This window comes from Protomyctophum parallelum (genome assembly GCF_964188405.1).
Source record: "Protomyctophum parallelum genome assembly, chromosome: 10".
NCBI lineage: Eukaryota > Metazoa > Chordata > Actinopteri > Myctophiformes > Myctophidae > Protomyctophum > Protomyctophum parallelum.
Genome location: NC_139704.1, coordinates 45,194,242 through 45,208,198, shown reverse-complemented (window position 1 = coordinate 45,208,198; position 13,957 = coordinate 45,194,242). Strand labels below are relative to the sequence as shown.

Sequence of the window (13,957 nt, the reverse complement as noted above, 5' to 3'; positions counted from 1 at the left end):
ACACACGTCACACACACACGTGTCACACACACACAGCCGACGCAGTGCTATAGGAGACAGTCGTCTGGGCGGCGCACGAATCCTTTCTGTCGCTGTCGTCAGAAACGGTTGGTGGTGGAGGTGGTAGACTGCAGGGCCGTGCAGAGAGTGTTAGAGGGGGCAACAATTAAGGGGGCTGGAATCCCGTTAAGAGGGCATGCACTTTTGGACAAAGATAGCAGATCTACAAGCTCACAACGCGTCGCGAGCTATTTTCGGGGCACAGCCCAGCACTATTTAGCTAGTGGAGATGTAGTGGTGTATACGACATGAATTTATAAACCAATTTGTTCAGCGCAAAATGCTGCGTTCAAGTTCAGGATACTTTGTGGGAAAAAGCAACTCTCCTGAATGCTGCCTTCTGGTATACATATACAGTATAATATATATATATATATATATATATATATATATATATATATATATATATATGGCATGGAAAGGAGTGGCGTTTGCAACTTTTCATCTCTTTCACTGTGTAGTAAATCCTGCATTCGTGGTCTGGAGAGGGCAGTTGTTTTACAGACGGGGTAAAAAGGGCAGGGGGCTGGAGCCCCCCTTTTGGTGTCTATGTGTGCACGTCCCTGCCATTCAGTGACTTTTGACTAAATGTCAAGATTTTAGTCGACTAAATCTGCAGTTGATTTAGTCGACTAAAATGTGTTTTGGCGGGCCTTGATGCCGTCGTAATGGCTGATTTTACACTTGCTGAAAATAGCCGATCTACAAGCTCACAACGCGTCACGCTACAACGTGTCGTGTAGATCTGCTATTTTCACCATGCAATCAACTGTAAAATGACTTATACTGGATCTCTTGTCCACTAGTCCCTTCCTAGCATTTTCGTCTAGTTTTTATAGCTGTTGACGAGATTGTCAGTATATTTAGTCTTATATTCGGTCACCATAGCTTAGTATTTTCCATGTAGTTTTCGTCAGTGGAAAAAGATAGTCGACGAACATTTTTCGTCTTGGTTTTAGTCGTCGAAATCAACCACTGCTGTGGACACTGTCCCTGACCCTTGTAGTGGTGATCTTTACACTGTACAGAATGACACAGAACCCTATCCTATCCTCTCCGGGTCTTTAGTGGTGATCTTTTACACTGTACAGAATGACACAGTGCACAGAACCCTATCCTCTCCTCTCCGGGTCTTTAGTGGTGATCTTTTACACTGTACAGAATGACACAGTGCACAGAACCCTATCCTATCCTCTCCGGGTCTTTAGTGGTGATATTTTACTGTAGTGCACAGAACCCTATCCTCTCCTCTCCGGGTCTTTAGTGGTGATATTTTACTGTAGTGCACAGAACCCTATCCTCTCCTCTCCGGGTCTTTAGTGGTGATATTTTACTGTAGTGCACAGAACCCTATCCTATCCTCTCCGGGTCTTGTAGTACGGGTCGAATGGGGTGATGTTTTACTCCTCTGGCCAAAACACAACCCTTAGTATTGGGCGGTGCGTGGACAGTTTGTGATGAAGTTGTGTATGGCGGTAAATGTAGCTGATATACAGACTGGAGGATCAAATGGCTAAGTCGGATAATGGCCTTTACTTCTTTGGGCTGAAGTAATAAGTGCTGTTACAGTATGACTGTTATGACTTATACAGTGATCAAAGAATGAAGTCTTTTTTTAACACAGCTTATTACCGTTCCTTAGCGTAAATTAAGGGCCCAATGAGAGTGAAAGTTAAACAAGACTCGTGTTTACAGTATAAACATTTAGTTGACTAAGCAATAATGACACTGTTTTGGGCAGATTATCCCTTTCTGCTGTGTGTGTGTGTGTGTGGTGTGTGTGTGTGCGCCAGTCATCTGCCCTTTGTTCATTGGACACCAGACGCGTGGCACCTATCAGAGGTAGACAATGGGACAACAAAGCGCTGTCCTGGAGAGTCCTCAGCACGGATGACACCTGATTTATCTCCCCACTATAAGCCCACTATATCCACCCTATAGCACAGACAACGAGAGGGGGAAGTCCAATCCTCCAGGGAGAGGAGGAAGGTTTAACCTTGACATCTGGCCCCCCCGATCATCATCCAACACGTAGCAGGGCAGCTGCAGCCCCAAACAGGCCTGCTTTTGGGTTTTTTTCACCACACCTCATCCATCTGCTAAACTTCTCTCTGTCTGTCTGTCTGTCTGTCCTGTGATCGCCACAGGCACTTCCATTCAGAGGGAGAGGCACGTGTGGGGTGACACCGATCCCCCGACCACGATGATGCCCATCCATTTTTAACGGGCTAGTGCAGGTGACCTGTGTGTGGCCCCCCGTGGCACACGCGTGTGTGTGTGTGTGTCCTCTCCTTAGTACACGTTGACTCTCTCCTCTGGCGGCTCACCTGTCACCCCCCCCCCCCCCCCCCTAACCCCCCCTCGGCGTTCCCGACAGCCATACTCCCTGACATAACACGTTTGTTTGGATTTTTCTCCCCCCCCCACCCCCTACCCACCTTTCTTTTTCCTCAAATTACAGCAATATGATATAATGAACAATGGCCTAATGGGGCTTTAATCTAGGAGGTGTTTGGGGGTGGCGCGTGCCGCGGCGCTTCGTACAATAGCCTCGTGGCGTCTGTGTGAAATTCAATCTGTTGATGAAGGTGTAAAAAATGAGAGGGTATTCCAATTAGCTTATGAATGCAACAGGTTGACAGCCTACATAAAAGGCCAATTACACACGTATTTATGCTCGGCGTCTTGCCTGGCTAGAATAGAACTTCACACCTGAGGATGAAATTTTAATCACAAACCACGCTATCAATGACGCTAAGAAATATTAGCGTTGAATAGTAAACAAATACACCTATTATCTCTTTCCTTTCATGACGCTGAATAATGTCGTCGAGGGATATTTCTAATGCACAAACCACATAGAGAGCCATGCAAATGACTAATTACCAAATAACTCAACGCATTACAGTATAACCAAAGTTGTGAATGATTGTATAATACTGTATGTTCACCATTCAATTAGCCAAAAACATGCAAACCACATTCACTTAAACCTTTTTTTAATGCTTTGCGCTTTGCCATATTATTCCATGGTTCAGATTGAGATGAAGTTGTATACAGTCTTTGGATGTACAGTATACAGTCTTTGGATGTACAGTATAGTCTTTGGATGTACAGTATAGTCTTTGGATGTACAGTATAGTCTTTGGATGTACAGTATAGTCTTTGGATGTACAGTATAGCACACTGAAGCACATAGTGTTCAAATCAACCACACGTTAACGCCAGTGTTTTTGGCAGCACATTTTCATTAAATTTTAGTCATAGTCTCTTGAATAGTGTGTTAGTCTATAGTTTTAGTCGACTACATATCATAAGATTTTAGTCGACTAATTCTACAGTTGATTTAGTCGAACAAAATGTATTTTGGCGGGGCCTTGATGCCGTCGTAATGACTTACTGAAAATAGCCGATCTACAATCTACATTTTGCTAGTCATTTATATCTCTGGGACCCTAATTTATATACAGTGAAATCAATATTACTTTAACTCAGAGTGTACAAATGTAACCATTTTGTACACTCTCAGAGTTAGAGACCCATAAGGGTCCATTTGGTTCATAACCATCATTTAGATGGGGACCCCCTGGGACTCCCTCAAGGACCCCCTGGGGACCCCCTTGCTCCTCGGTCTCTCTCATCCAGAGGACGGCATGGGGCTTTCCTCCAGACAGGAGGAGCTGTGTGCGCTGCCTGTAAGCCCACAAAAGCTGGACACAAATTCAACACAATTAGCAAATAAACCCTAATCACGGTTAAACTGCTGCCTCGGATCAGTCTGCGACGCGTTGAGGAAAACAAGGGTTGCTTTAGCTCCTACAAAAGAACCAAGCAAGTATTCAGCGCCAGTGGTGGAATGAGTATACTCAAATGTTTTACTTAAGTAAAAGTATAAATACTGCAATGTAGATGTACTCTGTTACAAGTAGAAATCCCTATGCCTCACTCACACCTTTCGATCTAGCGTACAACATTGATGCATGCTAGATGTAAACAAGATGTCAAGAAGTGTCATGGCCGCCCTCAATGCATTTCCAATGGAAGTCACATGGTTTGATACAACATTTTGGACTACAAGCTGTTGTACGGCTTTGATACATTTTGGACTACAAGCTGTTGTACGGCTTTCGGCTGTGTTTCGACTGCCCCCCCTCCTCCCCCCCCCTCATACAACACAGATGTTGTGTCAAACCATGTGACTCCCATTGGAAATTAATTGCGTGCGAGCTTGCAACAGCTATACATCTCATACAACAAGCATATCAGTCTGTTGTAAAGGTGTGAGTGAGGCACTAGTATTCTAAATGTACTCGAGTAAAAGTACAAAAGTAGCGGCATCAAAATGTACTAAAAGTAAAAGTACTCATTTTGCAGAATGTGTACAAACATCTTTTGAGAATAGCAGATCTACAAGCTCACAATGCGTCGCGATGCGACACATTGTGAGCTTGTAGATCTGCTATTTTCAAATGGCCAAATTGTATATAGGGCTGGAGTTGGTTAATGGATGTTTTCTAATCAGAATTACAATCTCCAAAGTAACTAGTAACTAAAGTTTTCAAATAAATGTAGTGGAGTAAAAGTACAATATTTGGATAAAAAATGTAGTGACGTAGAAGTGAAACGAAAGTATTGGAAATACTCAAGTGAAATTCCTCAATTGTACTTAAGTACAGTACTTAAGTAAATGTATTTAGTTACTTTCCCCCACTGTTCAGCGCTTAGTATTCAAGTTATATTATATTATATTATATATTGGCGTCAGATGTACTGTACTGTATGCTCCTGTGAAAAACAACCAACGTAAGGATGTGTGGTAAATTGTTCATGATAAATGTAGCTTTATCTTATTGCCTCCAACAGGGGCCAATGTACTATTTATTTACGTACACAATGGTGCTGAACAAAATGAAAACAAGGCACGGCCAGGATTAAAACGTTTAAATAGTGAGTTTATTGAAAAGAACAATACAATCTTGCTTGTGCCTTTCAAATGGCATGTAGTGGATCATTGGCATTTCAGAATGAAACTGTATACTGCTCCAAACAGAACAATTATTGTCGTGTGGAGAGAAAAAAAAGCTATGATATACAGTACACCACTAAACGTAAATGAAGTTATGTTTATGATTCCACTTTACATATTATGCAGCAGTCAACACTGACCAACCTTAATCTGTTCCCACTATCATACAATGTTATATGGATCACACATCATTTCCAGAAATCCAGTCATGACATCAAAAGCATTCATTCTTGTCTCTTCATATCAGACTTTAAGACATTAATTAGACCTATTAATTACAGTGTGGAAAACAAATTAGCCATTTGCTTCCTCTTCTTCGGAAGGTACACTTTTATGAGACAAAAACAAAAAATGAAAATTCTGTACAATTCAGTTGAATTAATACATCATCAATTGGTTCGACGTAATAATACAGATTTAGACAATCATTTGGATCCCCCCACCAAGAAAATGCACTGTAATTTTATTTAAAAAAATTGCATATTACAGTTTTTTTTTGTTTTTTTTTTACAAGAAACGATTCACATGGAGCAATTATGTCTAGCGCCCATAAACTTACAGTGTAGACTGTAGAACATTCTTTCCTTTCCTGTAATTGTACAAAGCCTGTGATTCGGAGAAATAAAGCAAAAACATGGATGTTTAGTACAATTAGCAGAGGACAAAGTGCAACTATGTCAAGGCCTTGCATGGGTGGTAACATGTGTAACATGTTAGGTACCATGGGTGGTAGTAGTGTAACATGTTAGGTACCATGGGTGGTATTGTGTAACATGTTAGGTACCATGGGTGGTAGTGTAACATGTTAGGTACCATGGGTGGTAGTGTAACATGTTAGGTACCATGGGTGGTAGTGTGTAACATAGATGTTAGGTACCATGGGTGGTAGTGTAACATGTTAGGTACCATGGGTGGTAGTGTAACATGTTAGGTACCATGGGTGGTAGTGTAACATGTTAGGTACCATGGGTGGTAGTGTGTAACATGTTAGGTATCATGGGTGGTAGTGTAACATGTTAGGTACCATGGGTGGTAGTGTAACATGTTAGGTACCATGGGTGGTAGTGTAACATGTTAGGTACCATGGGTGGTAGTGTAACATGTTAGGTACCATGGGTGGTAGTGTAACATGTTAGGTACCATGGGTGGTAGTGTGTAACATATATGTTAGGTACCATGGGTGGTAGTGTAACATGTTAGGTACCATGGGTGGTATTGTAACATGTTAGGTACCATGGGTGGTAGTGTGTAACATAGATGTTAGGTACCATGGGTGGTAGTGTAACATGTTAGGTACCATGGGTGGTATTGTAACATGTTAGGTACCATTGGTGGTATTGTAACATGTTAGGTACCATGGGTGGTAGTGTAACATGTTAGGTACCATGGGTGGTAGTGTGTAACATATATGTTAGGTACCATGGGTGGTAGTGTAACATGTTAGGTACCATGGGTGGTATTGTAACATGTTAGGTACCATGGGTGGTAGTGTGTAACATAGATGTTAGGTACCATGGGTGGTAGTGTGTAACATAGATGTTAGGTACCATGGGTGGTAGTGTAACATGTTAGGTACCATGGGTGGTAGTGTGTAACATAGATGTTAGGTACCATGGGTGGTAGTGTAACATGTTAGGTACCATGGGTGGTATTGTAACATGTTAGGTAATGTATTAAATGCTAAAACCCATCTAGTTTTGCCTTTCCTACAGTGTTGAGATATTTTCTTAGACCGTCGTCATTTCTTCAAAAACGAATATAAATAAATAATGGTCACATTATAAGCAACATCTGGGCAGTTAGCTGGTGTTGGGGCTGTAGTGGGTGTGGCAGCTGGAATAAGTGCCCCTATGGCCAAGGTTCAAGTCCTGATTCATACTTTGTAGTACCACAGTGTCCATCATATACCACCAGAGTATTAATAACATCAATGACTTAATTAATTACTTCAGCATTATATTATAGTCTCTGTCAAAAGATATAATAAAAGATTCCACTCGAATGATTTGTGACAAGAGACAGATGCTCATGTGTAAATATTAAGTACAAATAAATCTATGACCGGAGTCTGTGGTGAATATAATTTGATCAGAATGGCACATGTCTCTTCCGCTCTACACACTCGACTCTTTACAAAAAGTCTTATACAGGGATCTATTCTCTGCTTTTATTTCAGAATAAAATAGTTGGGGACAGTAACAGGGAAGATATTAATAACCTATATAACCACTACATGAAGAAGAATTCCAAGTAACAAATATTAACAGCAGAATACTACCATTACCGTTTTACAGATTTTTTTCTCTCTCCAGATTTACTGTCTTCTAAACGTATGCAATTTTTTTCCTCGTCATCTTAAAAAAAAAAAAAAAAAAAAAAAAAAAACATATTTGAAATAGTTTTGTTGAAAACAAAAATGTCAAGGGTGGTGAAGGGACTTTCCAAACCCACTGTACGTACTGTACTGTAGGCCTGCATTAGAGATTTTAAGAGCTTGGCACATACATACCCACGGGCAGTTTGGCGAGATTCACGTACAGGCTTGTATGTTAAAGTAAGTGACAAAGAATGTATAAAAGATGGTTAATTTACACTTCACCAACAGTGGGAAGTATTTTGTGAAAGTTTTTTAAATCAAATGATTGACCCCTCAACCAAGACACGTTATAGTATCTCAATGTACTGTACATTAAAAAAAAATTAACAAACCTTTGGCCCTGTACATACAGTACATTTAAAAAAGCATAAATTTACATAATTAGCTAATTAATTAATAGTTGAAGTACACAGTACAGACCAATAAGGACATTCGTCTCCTTTTCCCATTCTGTATCTTGTATCTATGTTTTGTTTTTTTTATCTTTTACTTCTCCCTAAATCCGCGAATTTTAGAAAAGCTACAGCAGGTAAAAGGAAGCAAATCATGTCCCCTTATCGGCTTTCATATAACCAAGTCACCTGTATATCTAGTGACATTATATACAGTACGACTGTAGAAATGGTCACCCCCAAAATGAAACGGTTTCTTTGGAATAGACCAAAACGCACACAAAGGCCCACAAGGTTCAACATCCTCATTAGCGGAGAGACCAGTTTGTATTTCTAAGAATGGGTACATTTCAAAGCCAACCAAAATACATTCAGCTGTGTGAGAGAGTTTGGCTCTGAAATATATAAATACAAAGTCCAGTATTAGATCAGGTACCATTCATTCTCAGCAGCAGAACATTTATATACTGTAGAAAATAAACACAGCTAATGAAAACTACAAAATAATGTCTATGAAAAATTAAACCTTCCGACAGATATTCAGCTTTTATACCAAAACACCAAAAGATACAGTAATTTGTACTTTGTATGGTTTATGGTTTGGCGTAATACAGTGTAAAGGTCAAATGTAACCCAAGTGTGGAAGCAAAGATTTATAAATTACACACAAAACACCTAAAAGAAAACTATAGCTGAGATGTGTGTCGTCTGATTGAGATGTTTGACATAATTATACGTGCAAATTCAACATGTACAAGTTGGCATGATCGCACAGTGTATATCCTGTTACAAAGGATGTTTCTTAACACTGTACATGGTACTGTTTAAGAGCCAACAGGGATAAACAATGAGTACAAATGTAAACCTTCAAATCGATTAGTTGCTTGAGGGAAAAAAACGACTTTTCTAAAACAGCCTTTCAACATGTATTACAATGATTCTGGTCGTAACCTTAAGTAGTGTTTGTGTTCAACATTGTCTTGGACCGTAGACAACATGGCCTTAAAGTAAAAGAAATGAAGCTCAAATGACAGCAAAGAACATATTATTTTGTCATTGCAACGATCTGCACAAAAGGTGACATGAGGATGGTTTAGCTTGTGATACAAGCCAAGACTGAGCAGGCTGTCAAATACTCCATTAATTAATTAACAGTTTATGCAAGTGAATGAACATCCATCGTTGCATTAAAAAAAAAAAAGAGAAAAAAAAAAAAAAAAAAGAGAATTATGTCAACTGCATAGAAGTGATATTTCATAATGACAGGACATCACGACCCTGGTGTCAGGGAGGACACCGTTCTGCTTGACACTGCCAAATAAAGTTATTTGAAGCAGATGAAATTAGACGCAGCGTCTTTCATTGTCGTGCAGCGAGACATTATCTTGCAATGTCCTCTTTCCGACGGAAGAGGGAGACAACGAACGGACATAAAACTTACGGATTGTAGCTTTAACATTGTTTGCCAACACTTCACCAAAGACTTGCCCTTGGAAATCAACTTAGTTCTCATGGCCGTTCGGTGTTGTTTCTGGCAGCAATTTTTGATATATATTTTTTTTATAGTTTTCATTTAGTTTTAGTCCCATTTTGCTGCGACACGCTTGTAGATCTGCTATTTTCAGCATGTGTAAAATGACTAACCTCCCTAACATTTTTATTTCTTGACGAAATTGTCAGTATATTTAGTCTTAGTTTTAGTCATCATTTAGCTTAGTTTTTATTTAGTTTCCATTTAGTTTTCGTCAGTGGAAAAAGGTAGTCGACGAAACTTTTTTTTGTCTTAGTTTTAGTCAACGGAATCGAAATCAGCATCAATGGTGGTGTTTTAAGTATTATGTTAAGCTTTAGCTATTGAAAAATAGCAGATCTACAAGCACCAAGTGCCACGCTATATGAGCTTGTAGGTCTGCTGTTATCAGATGGGGGTCGGCGGCCAAATACAGATAATTTTGGGACATTTGTAGAATCGTTCCCAGGTCAAAATGGGTTAACCCATTCTATACGGGAACCCATTTGGGTGTTAGCATCATGTTATGCTTTAGCTATTGAAAAATAGCAGATCTACAAGCTCATATCGCGCCACCGAGTGGCGCGCTACGAGCTTGTAGGTCTGCTATTTTTGAAAAATCGAAGAACGACTGACATTTTTAGAATCTGATCTCAGGTCAGAATGGGTTAATCAGACCAGTGTGTGTCCAGTGGAAACCTCGTATGAATCTGATCTCAGGTCAGAATGGGTTAACTGCTAAATGGCTCAGGGCATACAGTATACATACAGTATACATACAGTATACGATGACCATCTGCCAAATGGAAATATCACTTCAAGGCACAGCAGAAAATAAACATTTGCAGCGAGAATTGCAACAAACAATGCGACATAACGTTGTTTCCATAATCGGTCCTTCATAGAATAAATTGATTTCTTTAGTCAATGTCGATACATTTAGTGTTGCAAATTAAAACCAACCTTTTTAATTAAAACATAAAACACAGTTTTTTTTTTTAACCAGCAGCGCAGGGGGCAAGGGGGTAGCTGGGCTCACTGCCAAACAATAATTTACTTGTACATACAATACATTAAGTTAAAAATAATATTGATCTATAAATGGGCAGTGTATCATTTATAAATAGTTTGTCAAGCAGATATATGTACATAATGCAGCTTGGTACCGTAATACAATCTTTAAGGATGTGTAACAAACCTCTGGAATAAAAACTAATCACATTCTAATGGAATCAGATTAGCAATAATATGGAAGATGCGCTCAACTTGAGAAAATTATTAGAATGTAAACAATTTTCACCAGCGGCACAATGTAACAATGTAATAAAAATCATGATTATTGCACTTATTCTATGTAAAACTATGACATGTTTGTAGTGACTATAAAGACCCACCCTGGTCTTAGAACCATTAAAATGATAGTCGTCACAAGAAAGAAAAAAATTAAAACAAAAGCTGACAATGTGTTAATAATATAAGTGCTGGATGTGAGATATCTATATCTAAAGATAGATATGTTTTTCTTTTGTTTTGTTGTCATGTAAAACATCACTGGGTAGAAAAACCAAGCGGACCACCATGTTGTTTCAATCACAGAACATTCATTCATTCATTCATTCTTTCTTCAACTGTACTTTACTGTACTGTACTGTACTTCAAGAGTTTCATTGTAAAATCGTTTTCCAAATGTGTAACAACATGATTACTATAATATTCAAATGTAAGATTGAATACTGAGACAGACACACACACACACACACACACACACGGGACGTGCACACATAGACATCAAAGGGGGCTTCAGACCCCTGCCCCTTTTACCTGTCTGTAAAAGAAACTGCCCTCTCTCCAGACCACGAAGTAGCATTTATACTACATGGTGAAAGAAATGCACATGTCACTCCTTTCCTTTCCTATCCTTTCCTTACCATGCCATAACAGAAGGCAGCATTCAGGAGAATTGCTTTTTTCCCAAAGTCAGTACAGTAAGGTAGATCTGGGTAGCAAATGTCAAGCTTTGTATTCAATAGTAAACGCAGTCGTTAATTAACAGCTCCATCTTATCAACCACTCTGACCACTGACACCTCCTTCACACCCAGAAGCAGACAAACTGTTTTAACTACGGCAATCTGGTAAACAGGACTCTGGCGGGGTGCATACTTAGTTTAGACTAGTCATTGGTTAGACAGGGGTTAAGGTTAGGTTAGGTTTAGGTGTGCTGCCCCGTGGGAGGTTAGGTTTAGGGTGAGGGTTTGAGATAGGGTGCATACTTAGTTTAGACTGGTAGTCATTGGTTAGACAGGGGTTAAGGTTAGGTTAGGTTTAGGTGTGCTGCCCCGTGGGAGGTTGGGTTTAGGGTGAGGGTTTGAGATAGGGTGCATACTTAGTTTAGACTAGTCATTGGTTAGACGTGGGTTAAGGTTAGGTTTAGGTGTGCTGCCCTGTGGGAGGTTAGGTTTAGAGGGAGGGTTTGAGATAGGGTGCATACTTAGTTTAGACTGGTAGTCATTGGTTAGACGTGGGTTAAGGTTAGGTTTAGGTGTGCTGCCCCGTGGGAGGTTAGGTTTAGAGGGAGGGTTTGAGATAGGGTGCATACTTAGTTTAGACTGGTAGTCATTGGTTAGACATGGGTTAAGGTTAGGTTAGGTTTAGGTGTGCTGCCCCGTGGGAGGTTAGGTTTAGAGGGAGGGTTTGAGATAGGGTGCATACTTAGTTTAGACTGGTAGTCATTGGTTAGACAGGGGTTAAGGTTAGGTTAGGTTTAGGTGTGCTGCCCCGTGGGAGGTTAGGTTTAGGGTGAGGGTTTGAGATAGGGTGCATACTTAGTTTAGACTGGTAGTCATTGGTTAGACAGGGGTTAAGGTTAGGTTAGGTTTAGGTGTGCTGCCCCGTGGGAGGTTAGGTTTAGGGTGAGGGTTTGAGATAGGGTGCATACTTAGTTTAGACTGGTAGTCATTGGTTAGACAGGGGTTAAGGTTAGGTTAGGTTTAGGTGTGCTGCCCCGTGGGAGGTTAGGTTTAGGGTGAGGGTTTGAGATAGGGTGCATACTAACGCCAGGGCTCCACTGGGCGCGTCTGCGGCGCGTCTGCGGCGCGTCTGCGTCGCGTCTCCGTCAGTGTCGGGAATGTGCCCTTTTAATCAATGGAGGGTAGCTCCACTGCCCGCGTTGCGTCGCGTCTCCGTCACCATAAAATTGAACCGGTTCGTTTTTTGACGCACGCACGCGTGACGCACGCGTGACGCAACGCGCCCAGTGGAGCCCTGGCGTTAGTTTAGACTAGTCATTGGTTAGACATGGGTTAAGGTTAGGGTTAGGTGTGCTGCCCCGTGGGAGGTTAGGTTTAAGGTGAGGGTTTGACATAGGTTGTAGTTGTAAGACTAATGTCTGGTCTAACCAACGACTAGTCTAAACCAAAAACTGTCTAAACTAAGTACTGCACCCGACTCTGGCTATACATTCACACTGTAAAAGCGTTCTGCGTTGAATACAATATGGTAGCCGTGTTTGCAATTGGCTGCGTGTGATTTATCGAACGCATACTGTACATGAAAAAAAAAGAAAGAAAACAGTACAGTATGCATTGCTTTGACTTTGGAAGCAGGTGACTCTCCTCATTTTAGTGCGTACCTAACTAACTACAGTAAGAATATACTGTATACCGTATTGCAACAAATAGACAGATCATTTTAAGATGGCACTGAGCGAATGAGATACGGTACGTTTTCCATGAACCAAAGAGTTAAGCACCTGCCGACTTCAATACGGAACCATCAAACCATCACCTTTCTGACTAGTAAACATCCTCTCCTTGTCAAAGGTCCCATTTGGTAAATGAATGATGATCAGATGAAGACATGGCTTGCTTAATAATAATAATAAAGTGGAACGACATGATCCACGCCTGGGAATGAAGTCTGTGTTTGACTGCACACAATATAACAAGGAACCAAAAAGGTACAAAAATCGAGATATAAAAACTATATCATTGAATAAAAATGTTGAAAAAAAAACAAAAAAAACTAAAAACTAATCTTACATTTGGCATTATTAAATTATTATCTACTGCTAAACCTTAATTTATTTAATTACTATTATTCTTTAACACTTTGTTCTATCTTTCTTTTGAACTCTTTTTGAACTCTTTATACTCATGCACTTTGCAATACGAACTTTATTTAGCCCATCTTGGGCGGGAACCCCTTTTGGTGTTAGAATTATGCTATATGCTTTAGCTATTGAAAAAATAGCAGATCTACAAGCTCATAGCGCGCCACCGAGTGGCGCGCTACGAGCTTGTAGGTCTGCTATTTTTTGAAAAAAACGACTGAACGACTGACATAGAAACATAAGCTTTTTCAGAAAACTGATCTGATCTGAATCTGATCTCAGGTCAGAATGGGTTGGGCAACGTTTGGGTCAAAGACCTTCTTCAGGCATCCTGAAGGAGGTCTAAATACAGTTCGTATTGAAGTGCCGACGGTGTGCGGTGTCTTTGTGCACCTTATGGTTCTTTGTGCACCTTATGGTTCTTTGTGCACCTTATGGTTCTTTGTGCACCTTCTGTGCAGGTCTTCTGAGTACATTGCGCC

General features: G+C 40.3%; 1 protein-coding gene across 1 annotated transcript in view; it reads left to right on the top strand.

Moving 5' to 3' along the window:
* Positions 1-13,957, top strand: part of LOC310865844 (complement C1q-like protein 2) — a gene marked incomplete at its 5' end in the record, with an annotated part of 275,737 nt that overhangs the window by 88,887 nt on the left and 172,893 nt on the right. The gene's annotated exons all lie outside the window — the stretch shown is intronic.